This window comes from Crinia signifera, chromosome 1, assembly GCF_055691185.1.
Source record: "Crinia signifera chromosome 1, ASM5569118v1, whole genome shotgun sequence".
Lineage (NCBI taxonomy): Eukaryota > Metazoa > Chordata > Amphibia > Anura > Myobatrachidae > Crinia > Crinia signifera.
Genome location: NC_139217.1, coordinates 29,294,698 through 29,307,895, shown reverse-complemented (window position 1 = coordinate 29,307,895; position 13,198 = coordinate 29,294,698). Strand labels below are relative to the sequence as shown.

At 49.9% G+C, this 13,198-nt stretch overlaps 1 protein-coding gene across 2 annotated transcripts in view; it reads left to right on the top strand.

The window, feature by feature from the left end:
* Window positions 1-13,198, top strand: part of LZTS3 (leucine zipper tumor suppressor family member 3) — a 99,072-nt gene that overhangs the window by 16,836 nt on the left and 69,038 nt on the right. Inside the window, exon 1 of one of the 2 annotated variants that reach the window (XM_083184011.1) lies at window positions 4,350-4,646. The exons of the other annotated variant lie outside the window; for it this stretch is intronic. The gene's annotated coding sequence lies outside the window, so the exon portion shown is untranslated. Of the gene's footprint in view, window positions 1-4,349; window positions 4,647-13,198 lie in introns of those variants that run through there. 2 annotated transcript variants of the gene reach the window in all.

Below are 13,198 nucleotides of genomic sequence, written 5' to 3'. Positions count from 1 at the left end.
GAATTGGAGACGAGCACATCCTATGGCAGCAAAACATGGCAAATATTGGGTATTATTATTTTCACTAAGGGGGTTATTCAGACCTGTTCTCAATTTGACAGAGGTCTGAATAACCCCCTAAATCATCAGATCTGAATGGGGCCCTAAGTCCCGTTACCCTGGTACAGGGACATGTAAGCCCAGGTCTCTCTGGTAAGGAGCGATACTTCTGAGCAGCAGGCCATGTGTTAAGGATCTCATTCCTGGGGCTTTCTGATGCAGAACTCATTATCTTGATATAAGCTCTGACAGATGTGTATTGCAAGCAGGGCTGGGGTATAGAATTGTCATGCGTCAGTAAGCAGCCAGGCTTTTATTTAGTAACTACTGTATGACTGAAGTCCAATAAGTATGCTGTCTTGTTACCCAGAATGCCATTCTGCAACAATGGTCTGAGCCTATCAGGACAGGAGGAGAGCTGCAATGTGGCCTATGTGCTGTGTTGGCATGCCGATAGTGCTGGGACATCCTTATACACAGAATATCATCCTTATATACTGAATATCTGTGATCCACCTAATATAACAAAACCGTCTGCTAAATATTCATCTCAAGATGCATTAGGCCCCAAATTGTTGCTGTGTCATTCTCCAGGCTGTATGACATGACCATTATTTATTTACAGTTTCTTATATAGCGCAGCATATTCCGCTGAGCTTTACAATTAGAAACAACAGTGATAAAATAACAGACCGACATAGGGGTAGGAGGGCCCTGCTCGCAGGCTTACAATCTATAGGACCATTTGTAGTCTATCCATAAATTCAGCCAGACAACTGTACCACTGAGCCACACAGGAGAGCTGTGTACCGCTGGGCCACACAGGAGAGCTGTGTAGCACTAGGCCACACAGGAGAGCTGTGTACCGCTGGGCCACACAGGAGAGCTGTGTAGCACTAGGCCACACAGGAGAGCTGTGTACCGCTGGGCCGCACGGGAGAGCCGTGTATCACTGGGCCGCACAGGAGAGCCGTGTACCACTGGGCCACACGGGAGAGCTGTGTACCACTGGGCCACACGGGAGAACTGTGTACCACTGGACCACACGGGAGAGCTGTGTACCACTGGGCCACACAGGAGAGCTGTGTACCGCTGGGCCACACAGGAGAGCTGTGTACCGCTGGGCCACACAGGAGAGCTGTGTAGCACTAGGCCACACAGGAGAGCTGTGTACCGCTGGGCCGCACAGGAGAGCCGTGTACCACTGGGCCACACGGGAGAGCTGTGTACCACTGGGCCGCACGGCCACACGGGAGAGCTGTGTACCACTGGGCCACACAGGGGAGATGTGTACCACTGGGCCGCACATGAGAGCCATGTACCACTGGGCCACACAGGAGAGCTGTGTTCCACTGGGCCATACAGGAGAGCTGTGTAACCAGTGGGCCATACAGGAGTGCTTTGTTCCACTGGGCTACACAGGAGAGCCGTGTACCACTGGGCCACACAGGAGAGCTGTATACCACTGGGCCACATGGGAGCTGTGTTCCATCGGGCCACATGGGAGCTGTGTAGCACTGGGCCACACGGGAGCTGTGTAGCACTGGGCCACACGGGAGAGCTGTGTACCACTGGGCCACACGGGAGAGCTGTGTACCACTGAGCCACACAGGAGAGCTGTGTACCACTGGGCCACACGGGAGAACTGTGTACCACTGGGCCACACGGGAGAACTGTGTACCACTGGGCCACACAGGAGAGCCGTGTACCACTGGGCCACACAGGAGAGCTGTGTACTGCTGGGCCACACAGGAGAGCTGTGTACTGCTGGGCCACACAGGAGAGCTGTGTACCGCTGGGCCACACAGGAGGGCTGTGTAGCACTAGGCCACACAGGAGAGCTGTGTACCGCTGGGCCGCACAGGAGAGCCGTGTACCACTGGGCCACGCGAAAGAGCTGTGTACTACTGGGACGCACAGCCACACAGGAGAGCTGTGTACCACTGGGCCACACAGGGGAGATGTGTACCACTGGGCCGCACATGAGAGCCATGTACCACTGGGCCACACAGGAGAGCTGTGTTCCACTGGGCCATACAGGAGAGCTGTGTAACCAGTGGGCCATACAGGAGTGCTTTGTACCACTGGGCCACACAGGAGAGCCGCGTACCACTGGGCCACACAGGAGAGCTGTGTACCAATGGGCCACATGGGAGCTGTGTTCCACTGGGCCACACGGGAGCTGTGTAGCACTGGGCCACACGGGAGCTGTGTAGCACTGGGCCACACGGGAGCTGTGTACCACTGGGACACACGGGAGAGCTGTGTAACACTGGGCTACACAGGAGAGCTGTGTACCACTGGGCCACACGGGAGAGCTGCGTACCACTGGGCCACACAGGAGAGCTGTGTAACCAGTGGCGAATCTAGAACCTTGTGGGCCCCATAACAAAATTTTTAATGCCCCCCCCCCCCCCCCCCCTACGCTAAAAATTTGGCAGGCACATGCATGCACACGTCATGGCTCCAGAGACACTGTATGAGGACCCACCTGTGCACTGACTCTCACATACATTCTGTATATTATGAACATGTCCAGCAGTCAAGCCATGTTGGGGGCGCATTGTCCTGTATCTGTATAGGGTGAGGTAGGCATGAAGCTGCTATGCTGGATATGGGGCTATATGTGGTGTTGTGAGGCTGTAATGCCGGACATGGGGCTATATGTGGTAGCATGAGGCTGTTATGCTGGACATGGGGCTATAAGTGATGGTCACGAGGCTGTTATGCTGGACATGGGGGCTATATGTGATAGCATGAGGCTGTTATGCTGGACATGGGGCTATAAGTGATGGTCATGGGGCTTTTATGCTGGACATGGGGCTATACGTGATGGTCATGAGGCTGTTATGCTGGACATGGGGTCATATGTGTTAGCATGGGTCTGTTATGCTGGACATAGGCCGGTTATGCTGGTCATGGGGCTATAAGTGATGGTCATGGGGCTGTTCCCCCGGACATGGGGCTATATGTGTTAGCATGAGGCTGGTATGCTGGACATTGGGCTATAAGTAATGGTCATGGATCTGTTATGCTGAACATGGGGCTATAAGCCATGATCATGAGGCTGTTATGATGAACATGGGGCCATATGTGTTAGCATGGGCCTGTTATGCGGGCATGGGCCTATAAGTGATTGTCATGAGGCTGTTATGCTGGACATAGGGCTATATGTTGTAGCATGAGGCTGTTATGCTGGACATGGGGCTATATGTGATGGTCATGGGGCTGTTATTCTAGACATGGGGCTGTAAGTGATGGTCATGTGGCTATTATGCTGAACATGGAGCTACATGTTGTAGCATGGGGCTGTTCCAACGGACATGGGGCTATATGTGGTAGTATGGCGTTAGGCTTCTACGCATTTCTGGCAAAACAACAGGAATAGTGTCACATGCACTGAAAGCACTGTCCCAACATATTGGTACAAATCCATGTAATCTCCACCTCTTTCTCCAATCCAGAAGTTCAAGTATGTAAATAAAGAGGAGAACAAAACAATGATGTAACACTGTGTAATCAATAAAAATCCTCCTCCAAACGTGTAGGGAGACTGTGAGGAAACGGTGCTCCCAACGTTCCCAAACGATCCAGGATTGGTAGAGAGTCACCTCACTCGCTGCGCTCGCCACACTATATAAAATCAACTCCACGCCGACGTAGATAGTGGGGGTATGAAAAGGTCGGGGGTGAAAAATACAATTGCATCACATATACATATACACTGGGTGTTTTTTGGCATTACATATACATATACACTGGGGGTTTTGTGGTAAATTGCAATGCACAAAAAATCGCATGCAATCGCAATTGATTTTGAGTGTAATGCGATGCGATCTGCGGTCAGGGTGCAGTGAATAAATTAACTAGTGAGACCGCATCGCATTCATCGCATTGCACTAAAACATGCCATGTGATGCGAGTTCATTACGCAGAATAGCCCACTAAGAAACTTGCGTAGTGGGCGCCGTACTAATACACAAGTACCCATTTTTCTTTTGTATATCCTATTCTACACATTTCTCTTTTTATTCTATTTATGTGGGGAATGCACATAGAAAAAGAGGGGGCCCCGCCATAAGTTCGGGCCCCAGCATGCCTAGAAGCGGCCCTGATATCAGCGCCTCTCTCTATGCACCCCCCTGTTCTGCAGAACCCAGATGTGATCTCAGGAACATTCTCAGTGTCAGTCTCCGGCCAGAACCCGCCTCACAGAGCAAATGATTCCTCGCTGCCTCATTAAAACGCATATTCTACTGATAAGAAATATTACAAATATCTCGGCTTGTAAACTGGCACCGTGGGATACGGGAGCGTGACACCCACCTACCAGCCTACTCTGCCAGCCAGCCCAACCGTACACTCAGTCCTACACAGAGAGACGTGACTCACACACACAACACACCACACACACACACACACATGAAGAGCACGCGAATGCTGAGGATCTGAGCTGCAGTTTCTCTCCGTATGAGAACCATGCTGAGGAACGCTGGGATATGCGGCAGTATTGGGGAAGGATGGTGCTCCTGTGCACAGCACACACAGCTGTGGGGCTGAGGATTTGGTGGGCCCCAATACAGGAGATGGGAAGCGAGTGTGCAAAGGTAAGGGGGGGCTTAGCACCTTGTCACAGCCTGGGACTGCCTGCATCCGCAGACATTCACGGGATCGTTTCTGCTGCTATCTGTGTTATCCTGCAGAACGTGACACTGTGCATTCTGCGTGCTTGGTGCATCTGCAGTTTGCATGCAGAAATGAGAACAACGCTACGGCATTGCTACATGTATGTAAGCGTACGTCCCTACATGCTCTCTGTCTCCGTGTGTGCGTGTCAGTGTATGCATGAGCCCGTGAGGATGTTACATGTAGGGCTGCAGTGACTTGAGATCACGTGACGCACTGATATGTTATTTATATTGTCTGCCAATGGGTTGTAAATGTTGGAGCACCGTTAACCCGTTAGAGACCCCCGGGGGACCAGTTACAATTTCAGTTGCCCCTATGGCTGTGCAGTGGGGGGTTCTCCGCACATCACAGGATTGCCTTCCACACTCACCTTTGGCTGTAAGGTGGCGTATAGTAAAGTGCAAGCTGTGTGGGCAAGACTGCAAATGATTAAAGCGGCAATCATTTACACTGCAAAATCAAACTGGTTTCTTTAAAAAAAACTGGAGATTTCTTACCAAATCTCTCACTTATGATGTTAAAGGCAGTCGCGCAACCAAACTCTGCTGGCGTGTGATGTACAGTATCCCTGGCACACGCACACACGTACAGAATGTGACTGTAGCTGAATACGATTGCCGGTACTTTCCTACGCCGTCTGGGTATGGTGCAGGGGGAGGGGGTGCATGACAGCCACTGGTGCATTGTGTACGATGGGAAGTTTATGGTATCAGTGTGGAGCATGACCACTAGGCCAGATGGATGCAATCCAGTCGTACAGCTCACCAGATGACGTACTGCGATACTACACGGGATAAAGTCTTGTGCCGTTTAAAGCATAATAATGATACGTGAAAATACGCCGGCCTATCGGATGGCCTATGGAGTAATCAGAATTAAAATTGATACAGTAATTTGTTGTTAGGTGTGGATGGAGCCGGGGTTACTTACTTGGGCAAAACGGGCCCCTAGCTGTAAAAACATGTGCTGAGCACCCCCAATCAGGACTGATGCTGATGTGACTGAGTATCAGGAGAGTATGAGTCTGTAATGGGACAGTAGTGATAAGACTCCGGGCTAACACAGGAGCCAGATCTCTAGACTGTGAGTAATATACAGTATATGTAATGGGTGTGGTATAAATATCCGACGGTCGGGATTCCGACAGTCATTAGTCAGAGGTCGGAATCCCGACTGCACAGCGTGGGGAGCGCAATGAAGCCTCATATTTTATTCTCCCTCTATGGGGGTCGTGGACCCCCACGAGGAAGCAGTCGGGATTGCGACGTCGGAGTAATGACTGACGGAATCCCGACTGTCGGGGAGCCGTCCGGCACCCTATGTAATAAGACCTCATGGGGATATTGCTGTTATGTGAGTACATTATATTATAAGCATTTCCAGCGGTCAGGACATGTTGGGGTGCAGTGTCCGATGTATAGGGTGTAATAGATGTATTATGGTCGGTGGTCAGGACATGTTGGGGTGTAGTGTACTGTGTCTGTATAGGGTGTAATAGATGTATTATGGTCGGTGGTCAGGACATGTTGGGAGTGTAGTGTCCTATGTCTGTATAGGGTGTAATATATGTATTATGGCCAGCGGTCAGGACATGTTGGGGTGTAGTGTCCTATGTCTGTATAGGGTGTAATAGATGTATTATGGCCGGCGGTCAGGACATGTTGGGGGTGTAGTGTCCTATGTCTGTATAGGGTGTAATAGATGTATTATGGCCAGCGGTCAGGACATGGGGGTGTAGTGTCCTATGTCTGTATAGGGTGTAATAGATGTATTATGGCCAGCGGTCAGGACATGTTGGGGTGTAGTGTCCTATGTCTGTATAGGGTGTAATAGATGTATTATGGTCAGCGGTCAGGACATGTTGGGGTGTAGTGTCCTATGTCTGTATAGGGTGTAATAGATGTATTACGGCCAGCGGTCAGGACATGTTGGGGTGTAGTGTCCTATGTCTGTATAGGGTGTAATAGATGTATTACGGCCAGCGGTCAGGACATGTTGGGGGTGTAGTGTCCGATGTCTGTATAGGGTGTAATAGATGTATTATGGCCGGCGGTCAGGACATGTTGGGGTGTAGCGTCCTGTCTGTATAGGGTGTAATAGATGTATTATGGTCAGCGGTCAGGACATGCTGGGAGTGTAGTGTCCTATGTCTGTATAGGGTGTAATAGATGTATTATGGCCAGTGGTCAAGACATGTTGGGGTGTAGTGTCCTATGTCTGTATAGGGTGTAATAGATGTATTATGGTCGGCGGTCAGGACATGTTGGGGTGTAGTGTCCTATGTCTGTATAGGGTGTAATAGATGTATTATGGCCAGCGGTCAGGACATGTTGGGGGTGTAGTGTCCGATGTCTGTATAGGGTGTAATAGATGTATTATGGCCAGCAGTCAGGACATGTTGGGGTGTAGTGTCCTATGTCTGTATAGGGTGTAATAGATGTATTATGACCAGTGGTCAGGACATGTTGGGGTGTAGTGTCCTATGTCTGTATAGGGTGTAATAGATGTATTATGGTCAGCAGTCAGGACATGTTGGGGTGTAGTGTCCTATGTCTGTATAGGGTGTAATACATGTATTATGGTCGGCGGTCAGGACATGTTGGGGTGTAGTGTCCTATGTCTGTATAGGGTGTAATAAATGCATTATGGCCAGCGGTCAGGACATGTTGGGGGTGTAGTGTCCTATGTCTGTATAGGGTGTAATAGATGTATTATGGTCAGCGGTCAGGACATGCTGGGAGTGTAGTGTCCTATGTCTGTATAGGGTGTAATAGATGTATTATGGCCAGTGGTCAAGACATGTTGGGGTGTAGTGTCCTATGTCTGTATAGGGTGTAATAGATGTATTATGGTCGGCGGTCAGGACATGTTGGGGTGTAGTGTCCTATGTCTGTATAGGGTGTAATAGATGTATTATGGCAAGCGGTCAGGACATGTTGGGGTGTAGTGTCCTATGTCTGTATAGGGTGTAATAGATGTATTATGGCCAGCGGTCAGGACATGTTGGGGTGTAGTGTCCTATGTCTGTATAGGGTGTAATAGATGTATTATGGCAGCGGTCAGGGCATGTTGGGGGTTTAGTGTCCTATGTCTGTATAGGGTGTAATAGATGTATTATGGTCGGCGGTCAGGACATGTTGGGGTGTAGTGTCCTATGTTTGCATAGGGTGTAATAGAAGTATTATGTCCGGTGGTCAGGACATGTTGGGGGTGTAGTGTCCTATGTCTGTATAGGGTGTAATAGAAGTATTGGTACTCTTTACCTAGAAGGGCGGCCATCGCGGGCATCGCATGCACTAAAAAATCGCATGCGATGCGACTGTCGCGATGCCCGCGATTTCCCATAGGGAACAATGTTAAATGTCCCAATTGACCCGATTTTGCTGTTCAATGTCTCAATTGACCCGATTTTTCCATTGGTAACAATGTTAAATGGCCCACAGAGGCCAAATAGGCACCCTGAAGTGTGAAATGGCCCCCACAATTGTTAACGCCACCCCACGATCAACGTCAACCCGAAGCGCGGCGAGCGCAGCGAGCCCGCGAGGGGCGGCGGTACGCGTCCTACGACCTTTTCATACCCCCACTATCCACGTCGGCGTTGAGTTGAGAATAGAAAGTGTGGCGAGCGCAGCGAGCCACCGAGCCTGAAGCGTGGCGAGCGCAGCGAGCCCCGCGAGGGGACGCGGATACCTTCACAGGTATCCGCATCCCCTCGCGGGCTTCACAGCTGTCCGCGGCCCCTCGCGGGGCTCGCTGCGCTCGCCACGCTTCGGGCTCGGTGGCTCGCTGCGCTCGCCACACTTTCTATTCTCAACTCCACGCCGACGTGAATAGTGGGGGTATGAAAAGGTTGTAGGACGCGTACCGCCGCCCCTCGCGGGCTCGCTGCGCTCGCCACGCTTCGGGTTCACGTTGATCGTGGGGTGGCGTTAACAATTGTGGAGGCCATTTCACACTTCAGGGTGCCTATTTGGCCTCTGTGGGCCATTTAATATTGTTTCCTATGGAAAATCGGGTCAATTGAGACATTGAACAGGAAAATCGGGTCAATTGGGACATTTAACATTGTTCCCTATGGGAAATCGTGGGCATCGCGTCGGTCGCATCGCATGCGATTTTTTGGTCGCATGCGATGCGACCGACGCAATTTTTTTTTACTAACGATGCTCACGATCAAAATCGTGGGCGCCCTTCTAGGTAAAGAGTACCGAAGTATTATGGCCGGTGGTCAGGACATGTTGGGGTGTAGTGTCCTATGTCTGTATAGGGTGTAATAGATGTATTATGGCCAGCGGTCAGGACATGTTGGGGTGTAGTGTCCTATGTCTGTATAGGGTGTAATAGATGTATTATGGCAAGCGGTCAGGACATGTTGGGGTGTAGTGTCCTATGTCTGTATAGGGTGTAATAGATGTATTATGGCCAGCGGTCAGGACATGTTGGGGTGTAGTGTCCTATGTCTGTATAGGGTGTAATAGATGTATTATGGCAAGCGGTCAGGACATGTTGGGGTGTAGTGTCCTATGTCTGTATAGGGTGTAATAGATGTATTATGGCCAGCGGTCAGGACATGTTGGGGTGTAGTGTCTCATGTCTGTATAGGGTGTAATAGATGTATTATGGCCAGCGGTCAGGACATGTTGGGGTGTAGTGTCCTATGTCTGTATAGGGTGTAATAGATGTATTATGGCCAGCGGTCAGGACATGTTGGGGTGTAGTGTCCTATGTCTGTATAGGGTGTAATAGATGTATTATGGCCAGCAGTCAGGACATGTTGGGGTGTAGTGTCCTATGTCTGTATAGGGTGTAATAGTTGTATTATGGCCAGCAGTCAGGACATGTTGGGGTGTAGTATCCTATGTCTGTATAGGGTGTAATAGATGTATTATGGTCGGCGGTCAGGACATGTTGGGGTGTAGTGTCCTATGTCTGTATAGGGTGTAATAGATGTATTATGGCCAGCAGTCAGGACATGTTGGGGTGTAGTGTCCTATGTCTGTATAGGGTGTAATAGATGTATTATGGCCAGCGGTCAGGACATGGGGGTGTAGTGTCCTATGTCTGTATAGGGTGTAATAGATGTATTATGGCCAGTGGTCAGGACATGGGGGTGTAGTGTCCTATGTCTGTATAGGGTATTATGGGCAGCGGTCAGTACATGTTAGGGTGTAGTGTAATAGTGTTCCCGCTAGGCTGTTTTAGCGGAGCGCTGCGCCCTGCCCGGTATTTAAAGGGCAAAATGCACCCTGCCCCTCTAGCAGCGCCCCGCTAAAACAGCCTGCTGCCTGTCCCCGGGGAAGCCCAGCGCTGCCGTAGATGGTGGTGCCCGGCGCTTTCCCGACAGCTCAGGGACGTCGTTGCGGCCGGGCATGTCCCCTTTAGTGATGCGGCGGCCCGGGCACGCTGCCTTTAGTGACGCGCCAGCCCGGGCACGCCCCTTTAGTGATGCGGCGGCCCGGGCACGCCCCCTTTTAATGACGTCGGCGTGCCCGGTCCGCCCCTCTTATGCTGCCCCAAATACACCAGCGCCCTGCCCCATTTAGTTCCTAGAAGGAACACTAGTGTACTAGTATGTCAATATACTGTAGGGTTTATTATGGTCATGGCCAGTGGTCGTGGGTGAACTTATATTGTGTCTTATTACAGTGCAACAGTTCATATTGTGCCACATTACAATACCTCTACTTCATTTTGTGCCACATTACAATGCCTCTACTTCATTTTGTGCCACATTACAATGCCTCTACTTCATTTTGTGCCACATTACAGTGCCCTAGTTTATATTATGACACGTTATTCTACCCTCCTGGTATGCACTGTGGCTGTGTTGGTGATTGGGATGTGGACAGTGAAATGAGTTCTTTTTTTGGAGGGTGCTCCCACAATGTAGTTGTCCTGGGGCTCCCATAAGCCTTAATCCTGCCCAGTGTGTTTATGGGAGGTAATGGCGGGGTGGATTAGTTAAAGGCCGTGTGTCATGAGCATTTTGTGCGAGTGCCTCAGCCACTGACTGCATTTGTGCACGCAGTTCTAACAGCCCCGGTAGCTTAATTCCTACAAAAACCCAGCCACCCACCCATGAGTAACCCTTGGATGTTGGCTTATCTGTTGTATTAATCTAAGCTGCACTTTGGTTTAATCGCGCACTATTCCTGGATTCTTTGTATTTCCTACCGATCTATGAAAACCACACCCACAATTCATTCAAACTCCACCCCAATCCCCCATTCAGATCAAGGAGCACCCAAACGCTTCAAAATCTAGCTGCCCAGGCCTGCCAAAGAGGTGCAACAACTCCATCAACATTTGAGAGGTGCACTTCCGCTTTACAGTGACGTAGCATTGACTGAATTTTTTTATAATGTCATGACTACACCCCCTTCATTTTTGGACCCACTATTTTCCATGGAACCATGACCACACCTACCGTTGCCAGTCTCACTTATTATGAAGCCCCGCCTACTTCCCCTACTATGTTCTTTCTCTCTGGGGTCTGCAGAGGATTGTTGATCTGCCGAAATTGGGTCCAGTTGACCAGAAAGTTTACTGAACATAGAGTTGCAAAGTAATTAGTGTTCTTGGGGGCTCATTTCAGTTCTTACACACATAGGGGATAATTCAGGCCTGATCACTGGACAGCTAATTTCCATAGTCCTACACAATCACTCACCAAAAAATGGCTTCCCCACCCTCCGGGACCGGAACGGACATCATCAGTACTCCCTTCCAATGCCAGGATGTTCCTGCGGGTGCCAGCCCCAAATCGATGAAAAGCCTTCGCTGGCTCTCGTCGCAGGTTGGCGTGGTGCATGTGCACTACGAAGCGTGTGCATGCGCGTTTGTAATAATAGGCAGGGCTGCTGGTGTTCTGAATCAGGCCCATTGGACATTACACCACAAGGTGCCATCTTTGTGGAGTTTTGCATTTCCCCTGTGTTTTAGTTCAGTACAATGACAGCACAACATTCAGTAATTGTTGAGTGAACTTACAGCTTCTGGCCTCCAGAGTAAATAGCAAGGTACATGTCACAGACAGGCAAAATGTTCCCTTCTGTAATGTTGATCTGACATACATACCTTTAATAGGAGTAATCCCAGCATGCCGCATTCCATCGCTCCGATAAGGCCAAGGGAGGACCCAGAGGAGATAACAAGTCAGCAAAGTTAGACATTTGTTTATACACTTTGCAAGACGTTACTTTGATCAGAGGTTGACCTTGAAATACCTGGAAACTGTCCAAAATCCAAATCATTGTGAATCATCTTTCTGTCCTTTCATCACGGAATAAAAAGTTGGCTATAGATAATGTATATTTTCCCAGGGTGTGGTATGGCTGCCCGTCAATCGGGATCCCGACAGTCCGTATACCGACATCGGAATCCCGACTGCCGGTGCTCCGACAGGGGGGCGGGTGCAAAGAAGCCCCTTGCGGGCTCTCTGTGCTCGCCATAGGTTCTATTCACCCTCTATGGGGGTCGTGGACCCCCATAAGGGAGAATAGACCCTGTCAGTCAGGATCCCCCTGTCGGAGCACCGGCAGTCGGGGTTCCGATGTCGGTATACTGACTGTCGGGATCCCTATTGTCGGGCAGTCATCCGGCACCCATTTATCCTAACTTTACAGTTTTCGCTACCTGAGTTTTCTACTATATTCCAGTTTTTGATGGTTGTTCTCTTATCATTTCCCTCTGCAGTGCTGCTTACCAGACTCACCTAAATATCTGTCTGATTCCTGGTATTAGTGGCATGCATGCACGTACAGTCGGAGTGCTGGACTTGTCTGACAAGTGATACGTTTACTGTCACCAGCCAGTTATGCTGGGTAGCTTCCATTATCTATGTTGCCCCAAAAGGTCGGGCCGCTGATGTCACTGTTGGGGGTGGGCCGGGTCAGCTATCACTGTTGGGGGCCAGCTGGGATAGCTGACGTCACTTTTGGGAGCGGGCCTACATCACTGTTAGGGGCAGGCCAGGCCCAGCGACTTTAGTACAGGGGACGGGCCCAGCATCTACAGCAGTGCTGGGCTTCCCCCCTGAGTGCATCAGCGGGGTCAGATGACAGTCTGTTCTAGCAGGGCGTTGCTAGAAGAGCAGTTGCGCAGTTTTTCCCTTTAAAAATCACGGCGCCCTGCTAAAACAGCCTAGCGCGAACACTACTATATTTACCAAAGGCCGATGTTGATCAATATCAAGATCAATCTTAGTCACTGTTGGGCTTCTACGGCTATAAGACACATTTACTATCATTTTAAAATTAATTAAAAAATGTATTTCTTCGTAAATGTGTCTTTCAGCACTAGAAGCCCAACATCGATTAAAGACCAATTTTTACCGATCAACAGCGACTAAAAAGTCCTTTATAAAATATACCCCCAAAACTAAGAAGGGTCACCTGTGTAACGGTCACAGGTCAGTGCTTGGGTCCCCAAAGGGGCTTGTATTCATTATTTTGTGCAGTTCGTTTAT